The sequence below is a fragment of the Nilaparvata lugens genome, chromosome 1 (genome assembly GCF_014356525.2).
Source record: "Nilaparvata lugens isolate BPH chromosome 1, ASM1435652v1, whole genome shotgun sequence".
NCBI classification, from domain to species: Eukaryota; Metazoa; Arthropoda; class Insecta; order Hemiptera; family Delphacidae; genus Nilaparvata; species Nilaparvata lugens.
The window spans coordinates 69,157,708-69,170,024 of NC_052504.1; the positions used below are offsets into that span (position 1 = coordinate 69,157,708).

The window sequence follows — 12,317 nt, forward strand, 5'->3', positions numbered from 1 at the left end:
AAGGAAGATGCAGCAAATGAGAAGAAGAAGAAGGAGAAGTAGACTGAGTAGGAGTAACCAGAAGAAGAGGAGGACGAGGATGAGGAGGATGTGTTGAAGGAGTAGAATAAGGTGGTGGAGGAGAGAAAGAGGAGGTAGTGGAGAAGGAGGAGTAGAAGGAGGGGGTTGATGAGGAGGAGGAGCAGAGGAAAATATATGAAATAATGAATTAGGATGAATATGGACAAACGATTGGCAGGAGACATGTTGAGGGGGTGATCCCACAATGACGGGTTGAAGAAGGAGAAGACAGAGACAAAGGAGAAAGAAAAGAAGGAAAGGGAAGAGAAGGAGAAGAAGGAGGAGGAAAAACGGTTTTGTGGCTGGAGTAGTATAAGATTTTCAACAGATGAGACAAGGGATGTTTTTTAAAGAGTGGATGACAATATGCGTCTGACTGATTTCCACCGATTAGAGGAGGAGGAGGAGTAAGACAAAGGAGGAGGATTAGGAGTAGGGTGAGAAGGAGTAGGAGGAGAAAGAGGAGGTGGAGGAGGAGTTGAAGGAAGAGTGCCGGAAGAGGAAGAGTGGAGAAGGAGCAAGAGAAGGTGGTGGAGGAGCAAGAGGAGGTGGAGGAGTAGTTGGAGGAAGAATGACGGAAGAATAGGAGGAGGAGGAGCAAGAGGAGGAAATGGTGGTGGAGGAGGAGTTGGAGGAGTACGAGTAGGAGGAGGAGGACGATGAGGAAAAGGTGGCATGGAATAATGAATAGGGATAAATGTGGAGGACCGATTAGCAGGAGACATGTAGAGGGGTTGATTCCACAATAAGGGGTGGTTCGGAATGCACTCTGGTGGTGAAAACTCAAACTATCATCAGCTTCTAACAAGTGGTAGCAAAACAACTTTCAAGTTGATGTCGTCGCTGTGAAAGGTGGACACTTGTCATGCGGTCTCTCTAACAAAACATGAATTATTTGTGAAAGAGTTGTTAAAATCATTTGAAGTTGAAAGAGTCAGTGAAAACTTATCAAATAATAACGATTCTCAGTTGATATAGGTAGCGTATTCCGTGAATTATTCGTGGAAAATTGTTATATTCCTTTATGATTTAAATAGCTTGAGAAGATAGTGAATTAATGAAAAGTTGAAAAATCTCTATCTAAAGTCAATCTAACTCCTTTGTTTCGTGTTTCAATCGTGAAAAGTTGAAAAAACCATATCTTAAATCTATTTTACTAGTTTTGTTTCCCGAGCTATTGCAGAAAATTTCAAAAATAGCCTTGATTTTATGTTGAAATAGCTTGTGTTGATCGTTGATAATACGTAGAAGTTTCCAAAACCACCCCGATTACACGAGTATTTAGAAATAGCTTCAGTAAATCGTAAATCTCACGTGAAAAGTTGAGAAATCCCTATTTGGAATTTATATACTTGTGCGGTGAGAAAATGTTGAATCAACCTGATTTCAATTGAATCTAACACTTATGTGTATCGCGAATAATTTGTGAAAAATTAGCAAAATCACCACGATTCTATATTTAAAATCAAGTGTTTTGCTGATAATTTGTGAGAAGTTCATAAATCAACCAGATTTTACGTTCAAATATCTGGTGTGTATAGCAAATTATTGGTGGAAAGTTTGAAAATAACCCTGAATTTATGTTGAATCAGCTTTTGCGGATCGCAAATTACTAGTGGAAAGTTGAAAAATTAACCCGGTTTTTTGTTGAATGACTCGCGTGCTTCGTAAATTATATCTGAAAAATTGTTAAATCACCACAAATTGTGAGTCGATCTAGCTTGTTTGTCATTCGGCCTCTCTGTCACAACATTCATTGAAAATCTTCTCAAATTCCCTGATTTCGAGTTGAAATAGATAGTGTGTATATAGCGAATTATTGGTGAAAAATTGTCAAATCTTGAAGAATTGGAGTAGATTTACTTGTGTGTCATATAGACCTCTCAACTAGGGATGTCAATCCCGGGACTGAATTTCAATCCCGGTATTTCGGGATTATCCAATATTAATCCCGGGATCCCGGGATTGGCAAAAATCAGTTTCATGCATTGTTCCTCCTCAATTACATGTTCAGTAACAGTGTGTGGAGATGAAAAAGGGAGAGGATATTATTAAAATGAGAAAATACTTAGGAATAATATTAAAATTAAACATTCTATTTCTATAAATGTTTTCAAGATTAGGAGTAACTTTTTTATTTGATGTCTTACCTTCAATTTGCTATATCCTAGATGATAGTGAGAACTGAGGAAAGCAAGATGTCTCAGCAGAGTCTTTTTTATGTAGAACAAAAGCATTTCCATCCTACATCAGGACGAGATAGAGTTCACACTTTTATCATTTCAAATACTATAAATTGAATTGATATCACTTCAATTAATAATATTGATAATAGAATAGAAGATTTTTGTAAGACCGTAATGCCTTACTGACCGAAAAATGCGAAAGCTTAACCACTACACTACTAAATGAAATTTCGTAGAGCCAAATATATTTACTACAACTAGATCTTCTAATTATTATAGAGAAAAAGAAGAGGAGAGGAATAATTAGACAGAGTGAATAGTTAGTGCTTGTTTGTTTCTGATTTCTGAAGTCTTTTCAAAGTTCTGAGTGTATTTCAAGGAAATGACATCAGTACTATTGCAAATATTGCGCTGTCTAGACCAGTGAGTATAAAAATAATGTAATAAATATAATTACTCATATATTATATATTTACTCACTGGTCTAGACTGGTGCTGCTGTGTAAACAGAAACAAACCTAGAGACATAACCGATCAATAACCATTCCTCGAATGATGCAAATCGATAATGCGAATTCTATTTAGCCAGTACAGAGTACTGTATATTATGTATATGCAACTCTAGGCTGTGCCTGTAGAATACAAACACTTAGAACAATAAATTAACCATCCAAAACTCATATTCATCACCGTAAATGAGTCTATATTGAATTGTTTTTGGGAAAATACGATTCACAATTTCAGGTTTTCTAATCCCGAAAATCCCGGGATTGACGCTGAAAAATCCCGGGATTGTTTGGTATCAAAAATGGATCGGGATCCCGGGATTGACATCCCTACTCTCAACACAACAAGAATCATCAGTGAAAAGTTGTCCAGTCTCTGATTCCGAGTAGAAATAGTGTGTCTCGTGAAGTATTGATGAAAATTTAGAAAATAGCCCGGACTTCATGTAAAGTTGTTGAATCTCCCAGATCTTATGTTGGGATGTTTTTCATGAATTGGTGAATGGCCTCGATTACGATTTGAAATAGGATGTGTGTTTCTTGAATTATCTGTGAAAAGTATGAAAATCACCCTGATTCTAAGTAGATCTAACTTGTGTGTCATTCAGTCTCTCTTTCACAGCATTAATCTTTTAAACTATGTGTTAAACTATGCATTAACCTGTTAATTCGTGGGAAGTTATGAAATACCTGAGATTCCAAGTTTAGTTTCAAGTTGTATTTCGCTGATAACTCGTGTAAATTTTAAAAATCAACTCGATTTTGTGTTGAAATAGGTTGAATGAATCGCTGATAATTTGTGAAAAGTTCCAAATTCAACCCGACTCCAAGTTGAAATAGCTAATACGTTTCGTGGATTAGTTGTTGAAAATTATCAAATCACCCTGGTTTTAGGTTGAAATAGCTTGAGCAGATGAAGAGTTATTTGTAAAAATTTCAAATATCATCATGATTTAGTGCTGAAATAGCTTGAGTGAATCGTGAATCGCATGTTGAAAATTTTAAAATCCGGATCTTGAATCGATCCAACCAGTTTGTTTCCCGAGTTATTGGTAGAGAGTTAGGAAGCACCACAATTTCAAGTTGAAATAGTTAGTGTGTTTCGTGAATTGTTCATAGAGAATTGTTAAAACAACTCGATTTTATGTTGAAATAGCTTAACAAAATCGTAAATCACTCGTGAAAAGTTGGAAGATCCCGATCTTGAGCCGATTTAACTTGTTTAGTTTGTGGATAATTTGGAAAAATGAAAAGCTCACCACGATTTTATGTTGAAATATAGCTAGTATGTTTCATGAATCATTCGTGAAGAATTGTTGAATCTTGTCGATTTTAAGTTGTTGTAACTCATGTGTCACCCCCATTCCAACTTGTGTGTCATTAATTTGGTCTGTAACATGAACCATTCGTGAGAAGTTCTAAAATCTACCCGATTTCGAATCGATCTAATTCGTTAGTGCCCCGAATCATTGGTGAAAAGTTGAAATTCAAGTAGATCTAGTAACTAGTGTCACCCAAGTTAGCCTATTGGTGGAAAGTTCTAAAATCACCTCGATTTTTTGTTAAAATAGCTTAAGTAGATCGCGAATTCTTTGAAACGTTCAAATATCACCCAAATTCCAAATAAAAATAGCTTGAGTAGATTGCGAATTATTTGTAAAACGTTCAAATATCATCACGATTCTATGTTGAAATAGCTTGGGTGAATCGTAAATCACTAAACTAGTTAAAAGTTGAAAAACTCAGATTTTTAATCTTGTCAGATCTTTCCGATCTCAAAGATCTAACTTGTTTATATCGCAAATAATTTGTAAAAAAATTCAAAAAGCCCCGATTTAAAATTGAAATAGCTGGGGTATTTCGTAAATTATTCGTGAAAATTCGAAAAAAACTTATTCAATTTGAACTAACTAGTTCGTTTCCTGAAATACTGGTGGAAAGGTTGGAAAATCACCTCGATTTTAAGGTGGAATAGATTGAGTAAATCGCAAATCACTAGACAAAAGTTGATGATTCGATCTAATTACTTGTTTACTAAACCATTGGAGAAAAATTGAAAAATCACCCCAATTCTATGTTGAAATAGCTAGTGTGTATCGTAAATTAATTGAGAAAATTTGAAAAACAAAAGATTTCAAGTACATTTGAGTTGTGTGTTTCGCTTACATCGTTTCTGAAAGTGGGGAACTTGTCATACGGTCTCTATCACAACATCATCATTGGTGGAAATTCGAATCAACCAGATTTCAAGTAAGTTGAAATAGCTAGAGTGCGTCGTGAATTATTCGTGGAAAATTGTCGAATCGCCCTGATTTTATGTTGAAATAGCTTGAGTAGATCGCAAATTATTTGTGAAAAGCTGAAAAATTAACTCGAATTTTATGTTGAAATAGCTTGAGTTTCGCTGATGATTCGTGAAAAGTTCTAAAATTACCTCGATTCCTGGTTGAAATACTAGTTTAGCCCAAATTGTAGTGAAAAATTCTAAAATCACCTCGATTTCATAAAGATCTAATTTATGTGTCATTCGGTCTCTAACACAACATGAATCATTCGTTGAAAGTTCTAAAATCAACCCGATTTCAAATTGGGATAGCTAGTGTGTTTCATGAATATTATTCCTGAAAAATTGCTAAATCACCCTGATTTTGAGTAGATCTAACTACTTTGTTCCGTGAAGAGTTGTAGAACCTTTATCTCCAACTAGTTCTTTTCCCGAGTTATTGGTGGACAATTGTTTAATCACCCCGATTTCCAGTTGAAATAGCTCGTTTGTATCACGAATGATTTGTGAAAACTTCCAAAATTGTCTCGATTTTATATTGGGATAGCTTGGGTGAATCGTAAATCTCTAGTGAAAAGTTGGGAAATCTTAATTATTATAAGGCGATCTTACTAGTTTCTTTCGTGTGTAAAACTCACAAGTCACTAAAATTTTATGAGTGAAGCTTGACTTGTGTCATTCGGCCTCTCTAACACAACATGAATCAGTCTAAATCAAAAATCATAAGTTGTCTAAAATCATCCTGATTGATTTCAAATCGATCTAATCCATTAGTAGCCTACACTGAATTATTGGTGAAAATTTGAATTCAAGTACATCTAATAGCTAGTGTGTTCCTAGCCCTATTTATAGTTATTGGTGAAACAATCTAAATTAACCCTGATTATAAGTTGAAATAGCATGACGAGTAGATCGCTAATTATTCGTAGAACGTTTAAATATCATCACTATTTTATGTTGAAATAGCTAGAGTGAATCGTAAACTCTTGAAAAGTTGAAAAAAATTGCGGTTTCAAATTTATCTGCTTGTGTGTATTGAAAATTGTTCGATTTTATGTTGAAATAACTTGAGTGAATCACGAATATCTTGTGAAAAGTTGCAAAATCCCGATTTTGAGTCGGAGGTATAATTTGTTTGTTTTGTGGTGAATTGAAAAAAAATAATAACCCCGATAACAAGTTGAAATAGCTCGAGTGAATAGCGAATTTCTCGTGAAAAGTTGAAAAATTATCCAAATTCCAAGTCGATCCAACCTGTATGTTTCGCTGATAACACGTGAGAAACTAAACAATTACTTCGTTTTCTAGTCGTTCTAACTAGTTTGTTATGTGAATAATTTGTAGAAAACCACCCTGATTCAATGTTGGAATAGCTTGAGTAATAGCTATCGTAGCTATAGATGGCAGTGGCAGGACAAAGAATCGGCAATGTTTTTCTCCACTGCCATTATAACGTGGACCCCACTTTATGGTGTGTTTTGAATCATTCTTGAAAATTTGTGAAACCCCTGATCTTAAGTTGAACTATGTAATTGCTTTCCGGTGGTTTGGAACCCACCTAAAACTGTAGGTCATTCATCTCTCATTATCATCCGCCTCATTACCCACTAACAAGCCTAGAGCTCATGTGAGCATCACCCTAGCAAAAAAAAACTTGTGTGTTAACCATAAGAAAATATCATAGGAACATATCCCATGATATAGGACGTTTATGATCTAAATTTCAAGCCGATATTTTGTTAACTCAACCCTGTAAACTTGATTACATTTGACTACCGTCTGTTATTAGTGTTTTGTTGGAGTGGAGTGTTAAAACGGCATCATTAGCCTCACCGAAAACAACTACTAAGACCATCGGCTTCAGTTAACACTGAAATTTGCAATATAAACGCCCTATACCATGACATATCTTCTCATTGTCTCTTTTTCTATGGTGTTACGCTGTAATCAATCTAAAGCACAGTACCCTGTTTTAGAAACAAATCATTATCTTTCAAATAATTATTTTGATAGGGTTGAGTAAAGTTGACTGTCCATTTTAAAAAAAATTGGAGAAAATTGAATGTATAATTCAAATAGTGAAGTTGACTGTTAATTTTGAAAAAAACTATTGGATTTTTGAGTTGTGCTTTTCGGAAGACTACGTGGAAGATTGTTGGAAATTGCTGGAAAAACGAGTTTAAAGGTAACCACTAATTCAAGTACTATTATATTATTGTAGATAGAACTATAGTGAGGTCCACGTTATGACATTATCTGATTAACTTTGATGTTACCATCTTTGTCTATCATTTGACAAAGCAGATAGCGCTATTCTTCTCTAGCTCCCCAACGTTGCCTGATCGGTTATTGACTATGTGGAATTATAATTAATCGACATAATATTAAACTCAATTATGGGAATGTATCTTTTAATGATTGAAAAATATTCTCCTATCGCATAAAATATAATTCATCATCTTAAGCATGAATAATAGTTGTTATTACATCTGATAATATACTGGTATCAGCTAGGACGTTCTCCACTCCCATTATAACGTCGACCTCACTATTTGATATGTTGTAGAACTATGGTAGTTTCTTCCTCCAAAATAGTCCATCCAAATACTGTAATGGAGGACTATGATTGATTTATCCACCTCTTGTTTAATACATCACAGCACCAATTGATTTGAAGCACAGTAACCTGTTTTTGGAAGAAATCATGATCTTTCTGATTATTTCGAAGAAATTTGAGCATTGCAAGCCTTTATAAGTCCAGAATAAGATCATCACTGTTGTATCAACATATATTCTGGAGGTCATATAGGAGTTCGAACTCACCTCTGAGATCCGTTTGTCACAACATTAAAGCCTAGAAACTGAAGCCTAGAAACCTAGACTTTCTCAACCTAAACTGGATAAACACAAAAATTCTTCGATACATGCAGGATCGCGGCCCTTCAACCTTCTCTTGCCTTCTCTATCTTTAATTCATAGATAGCAGAAGTATTTTTATTCCAAAATTTATCACTCTCTTGAACAATCATTTGTTTGACAACTTGTTTGACTTATTTAAACAAGTTATTCAACAATTTCGGTTTTAGCTCTATGATCAGTTGATAATACATTGGTCACCCCATGACAGCATATTATTATCGGTGAAGCACTAATCTGACAATTCCAAAGTCAATGGACCGTAACGAAGAATGAACTAAATTAAACTATATGAAGCCAAGTTAACACCAGAGTTAAACTGAGATTTCAGAAGATTTGAGCGATTTGTTGCCGATTTCTTAAAAAGCACATCTAGCAGGTTTTCCAAAAAAAATATTGGCAACATTTCTTTTATTGTTTTTTTTTCATTTATGGATAAAACTATTTGTGGACAACATTTTGTTGACAACTCTGGTGTGAACGTGGCTCCATTCTATAACAAAAAAATTATGATTATTATGACAAATTTCGGCAATTTATTGCCAATTTCATGATACGCACAGCAACATTCAACTTGTTTTCAACAGAAACAATATTGACAACTTTTCTGAATAATACAATTTGTGGACAACATTCCATTGACAACACTGTGGTGTAAATATGACTTTACATAAAACCCAAAATGTGAATATTTCTCACATTCGGCGTTCTTCCTTATAGTGGGTTCCACGTTAAATGATAACTAATTTTATGTGACTAATCGTCGTTATAATATGACTTATTTTAGCCGATCATTTCAATGGTGCATTCAAAAAAGCTTCAATCATTTTTGAGATATTTAATACTGATTTTTCCGTATGTACTCAGAAACAAGGATCTTACAAAGAAAAAACTGTATGTGTAATGACGTAGGCCTATCTGGTAACCTTAAGATACAGCATTGTTTCTGGATATTGTTTCTGTAACATTGTTACTTCACTGTATATTATCATAGAGAAAAGATAGAATGGAAGGATATCCCATGGTATAGGTCTTTTTTGTTCAAATCTCAAGCCGATTGTTTGTTAACTGAAGCCGATTACTGTCGACTACTGTCTATACTAGACAGTTTTGTTGGAGTGAGAGTGTAAGAACGCCACATTATGAGAGACTACCAGCGTCACATAGCTTCAATATACAACTTCTAGGTATATCGACTCCATTTAAGAACTTAAATTTCCAACATAAACGTTGCTCTTCCATCTTTCTCCAATGTCAATATAACTTGGACCTCACTACAGGAGTCCAGTCATTCCTATTCTATCAAGCAAGAAATTTCTGTTTTTCAATTTGTAGGTTACAACTGTGAGTCATAACTGTGTGTTATCTAAGAGCGTTTCCAGTGACTTTCAACCCATGATTCATTATTCACTCGTTTCATCAGTCTCGAGTGATTTTTAACCCATGATTCATCACTCATTACAATCATCAGTCATCAGTGATTAGAAGGCGTGCGTGACTTTGAATTATTGATGGACTCCTAGTGGCGTTGAAGAGTTCATACACATACATATTCAATGTGTTCCATATAGTAAGGTTCATGTTATAATGGCAGTGGAGAAAGATTGAAGAGCAACGTTGCCAATCCCCTGCCTTGCCACTGGCTCCTATAGAGGATAGCTGATACCGGTATATCTGATGTAATAATAACTGTTCATTCTTGTTTCAAGAAATCAATTTGAATTTATTCGTCAAGAAAATGTGTTTTTCAATGATTGGATAATAGTCTACATTTTCAAAATTTGAATCAAATAGCTTGTTATATATTATAATTTATTATATTTCTACATTGTCGAAAAACGAAATAGCAACTTTGCGGAGGTGGTAAGGGATAGCGCTATCGAATGATAGATGAGGAATATGAATTGAAATTCAGAACATAAACTGCCTTTACCATGAATGGGATATCTTCTTAGGCCATCTTTTCTCTATGATCATAATAAAATGATGTTACAATTGAAATTGAATATTTAATTAGATTATTATATTTCTTCATTGTTAGAAAACGATAAGGCAACCTGGCTGAGGTGGAAAAGGATAGCGCCATCTGCTTTGTAGAATGATAGACAAGGATAGCAACACCAATGTTAATTGAATACTGCCATTATAACGTGGACATCACTATAGTTGAAAGAGAAATCAATAATGCGGTCTGTTGATTGACAAATCAGAGGGTTGTCAGCAGGCAAACCCATCATAATAATTCCCTTTTCACCCTTTTGACCATGCTTCTTTTTTGCACTACAACCCTCTTATAATAATGAGAAGGTTGGGAACAACCCCGACCTTCCTGTGATCGGAAAAGGGGTGTGTTTTTTGGGTTGGGGGTGTCTTCTTTTGGTGGAGTATGGTTGGGGTGTGTGTGAAGAGCGTGAAAAGAAATCGATGACAATTATCAGTAGAGAAGGAAGGAAGGATAACGAAAGGTGTGGGAGGGAGGGAAAGAAATGAATTGAGGAGAGAGTAGAAAATGAATGATGTGGAATCTGATTGTTGATTCTTTCTCTTCTTTTTCTCTGATATTGATTAGAGCATCCAGTAGTGTATAATCTTTTCTATACAGTATGTCCCATGAAGCGTATAACAGCAGAAGACCAATAGATTCCACATGCAATTTGCAACAAGAAATTATTTTAAATCGACCTTAGTTTTACATCAACCTTAGTATCGGTCTGATGGGTTTTAAGTTATAATCGTTCAAAGTGTTTGAAATTTGACTTTGGAGTCGAATGTACTTTGAATGTACATTTTTACATTTGAGTGATCATGAGAAGTTCAAAAACGTTAAATAAAAGAACAAATTATAATCGAAGAATTTTATCGGACATTTCTTCCTCTTTCCAACCATATCCTTAGAACTAGACTTTGACTAATAGGGCCGGTTTCCGAGCTCGGGATCTATACGTTCTGGACTTACAGAGTCCAGGTCTAAAATATGAGCTCGGGTCTAAATCTTATTTCTGAGACACGGGTTTATCTTCTAAACTCCGGGGTCTATTGAGCTCTCCACTTATTTGAGTTCAGCACTAATTGAAGCAATAATCATAAGGGGAATTCTCAATATTTTGTTATTTTATAGCTAAACAACTGATTGAAGCATACTATTTTTATAATTATTATTAATTTGTGAAAAAACTTTTCGATTTCTTTGTATTGTGTAGGTCTATGAATTTAAAGCAAAATCGAACCTTTTGAAATATGAATGAATGAACATTGCATTTTACGTTATACTATTATTGATCATTGATCCTCCCCAGAAATTTTAACAATTTCGAAACTCGGATATTTTCAACCTACTTTATACAGACTAGAGCCATCAGTAAGAATTCAATCCGCTCGTTCAAACAGAAACAAGTGTTGTAGAATGTCGAAAGGATTGTTTTATCTTGAGTAGATTCCCTTGTAAATTTCAGGTTTCAGGAAATCCGTGGGGATTTGAAGCGCTGTCTATCTGAGAGAGAGCATGTTATGTAAACCTCACAGGCAAAGCACACATACTTGACAATAAGCCACTCTTTATTTTCAATCCTCTCGTGTTCCCCTCTCATTTTCCTCTCACTTTATCTTTATCACAACCTGTTACCTCTTCATCCCATCCTCATCTATCATCTCTTCTGCTCTTCACTCCTATCCAACACTCAACCTCCTTTCACCACTCACTCCTACTCTTACTGCTCCTCCTCATCCTCCTTTCCCTACTCCTCCTATTACTCCTACTCGTCCTCTACCTCCTCCTCCACCTCCTCCTCCTCCTCCTCCTCCTCCTCCTCCTCCTCCTCCTCCTACTCCTCCACCTCCTCTCTTTATCAACAATCAATCTCTTCCTTGTCTCTCACTAAAGTGAGATATTTTCCTTACCTACTTCTTCTACCCCTCCTAATCCTCCTCCACCTCCTTCTTCTCCATCCTCTTCTCCCTCTTATCATCCTCCTCTTCCTACTCTTCCACCTTCTTCTATACCTTCCAATATATTATAATATTTTTTACTGTTACAATATAATAATATATTTACGATGTATTATAGTATTATTACAATATCATTATATTCATGATGTATTCGAAATAACAATGCTCATCTACAAGACAAATAATATGTAAAATTCCAAACTCTACTCATGTCAGCACTTAATCGACATAAGTTTGCTATTTTTGCCTGTAGTTGGACATTATATGAGTATTAGAGATTCTATCAATCATAATTATAGCTCTATCCATTTCTTCCTCCGTACCGTTGCCAAATTGTTTTTAGACCTTATATAGACAAAATGAATCACCAAAATATATTATCCCAATTATTAAAGTTTATTATTGTTAGAGACAGTGAGG

The 12,317-nt window shown here is 35.0% G+C and overlaps 1 protein-coding gene across 5 annotated transcripts in view; it reads left to right on the forward strand.

The window, feature by feature from the left end:
- Window positions 1–728: 728 nt before the first annotated feature.
- The window catches only part of LOC111045723 (bromodomain-containing protein DDB_G0270170), a 74,642-nt gene continuing 63,053 nt past the window's right edge, over window positions 729–12,317 (forward strand). The window contains exons 1-2 of one of the 5 annotated variants that reach the window (XM_039441357.1): window positions 730–1,038; window positions 6,995–7,221. The gene's annotated coding sequence lies outside the window, so the exon portion shown is untranslated. Of the gene's footprint in view, window positions 1,039–6,994; window positions 7,222–12,317 lie in introns of all 5 variants that reach the window. The other 4 variants (XM_039441350.1, XM_039441343.1, XM_039441363.1 and 1 more) reach the window with 4 other exon arrangements.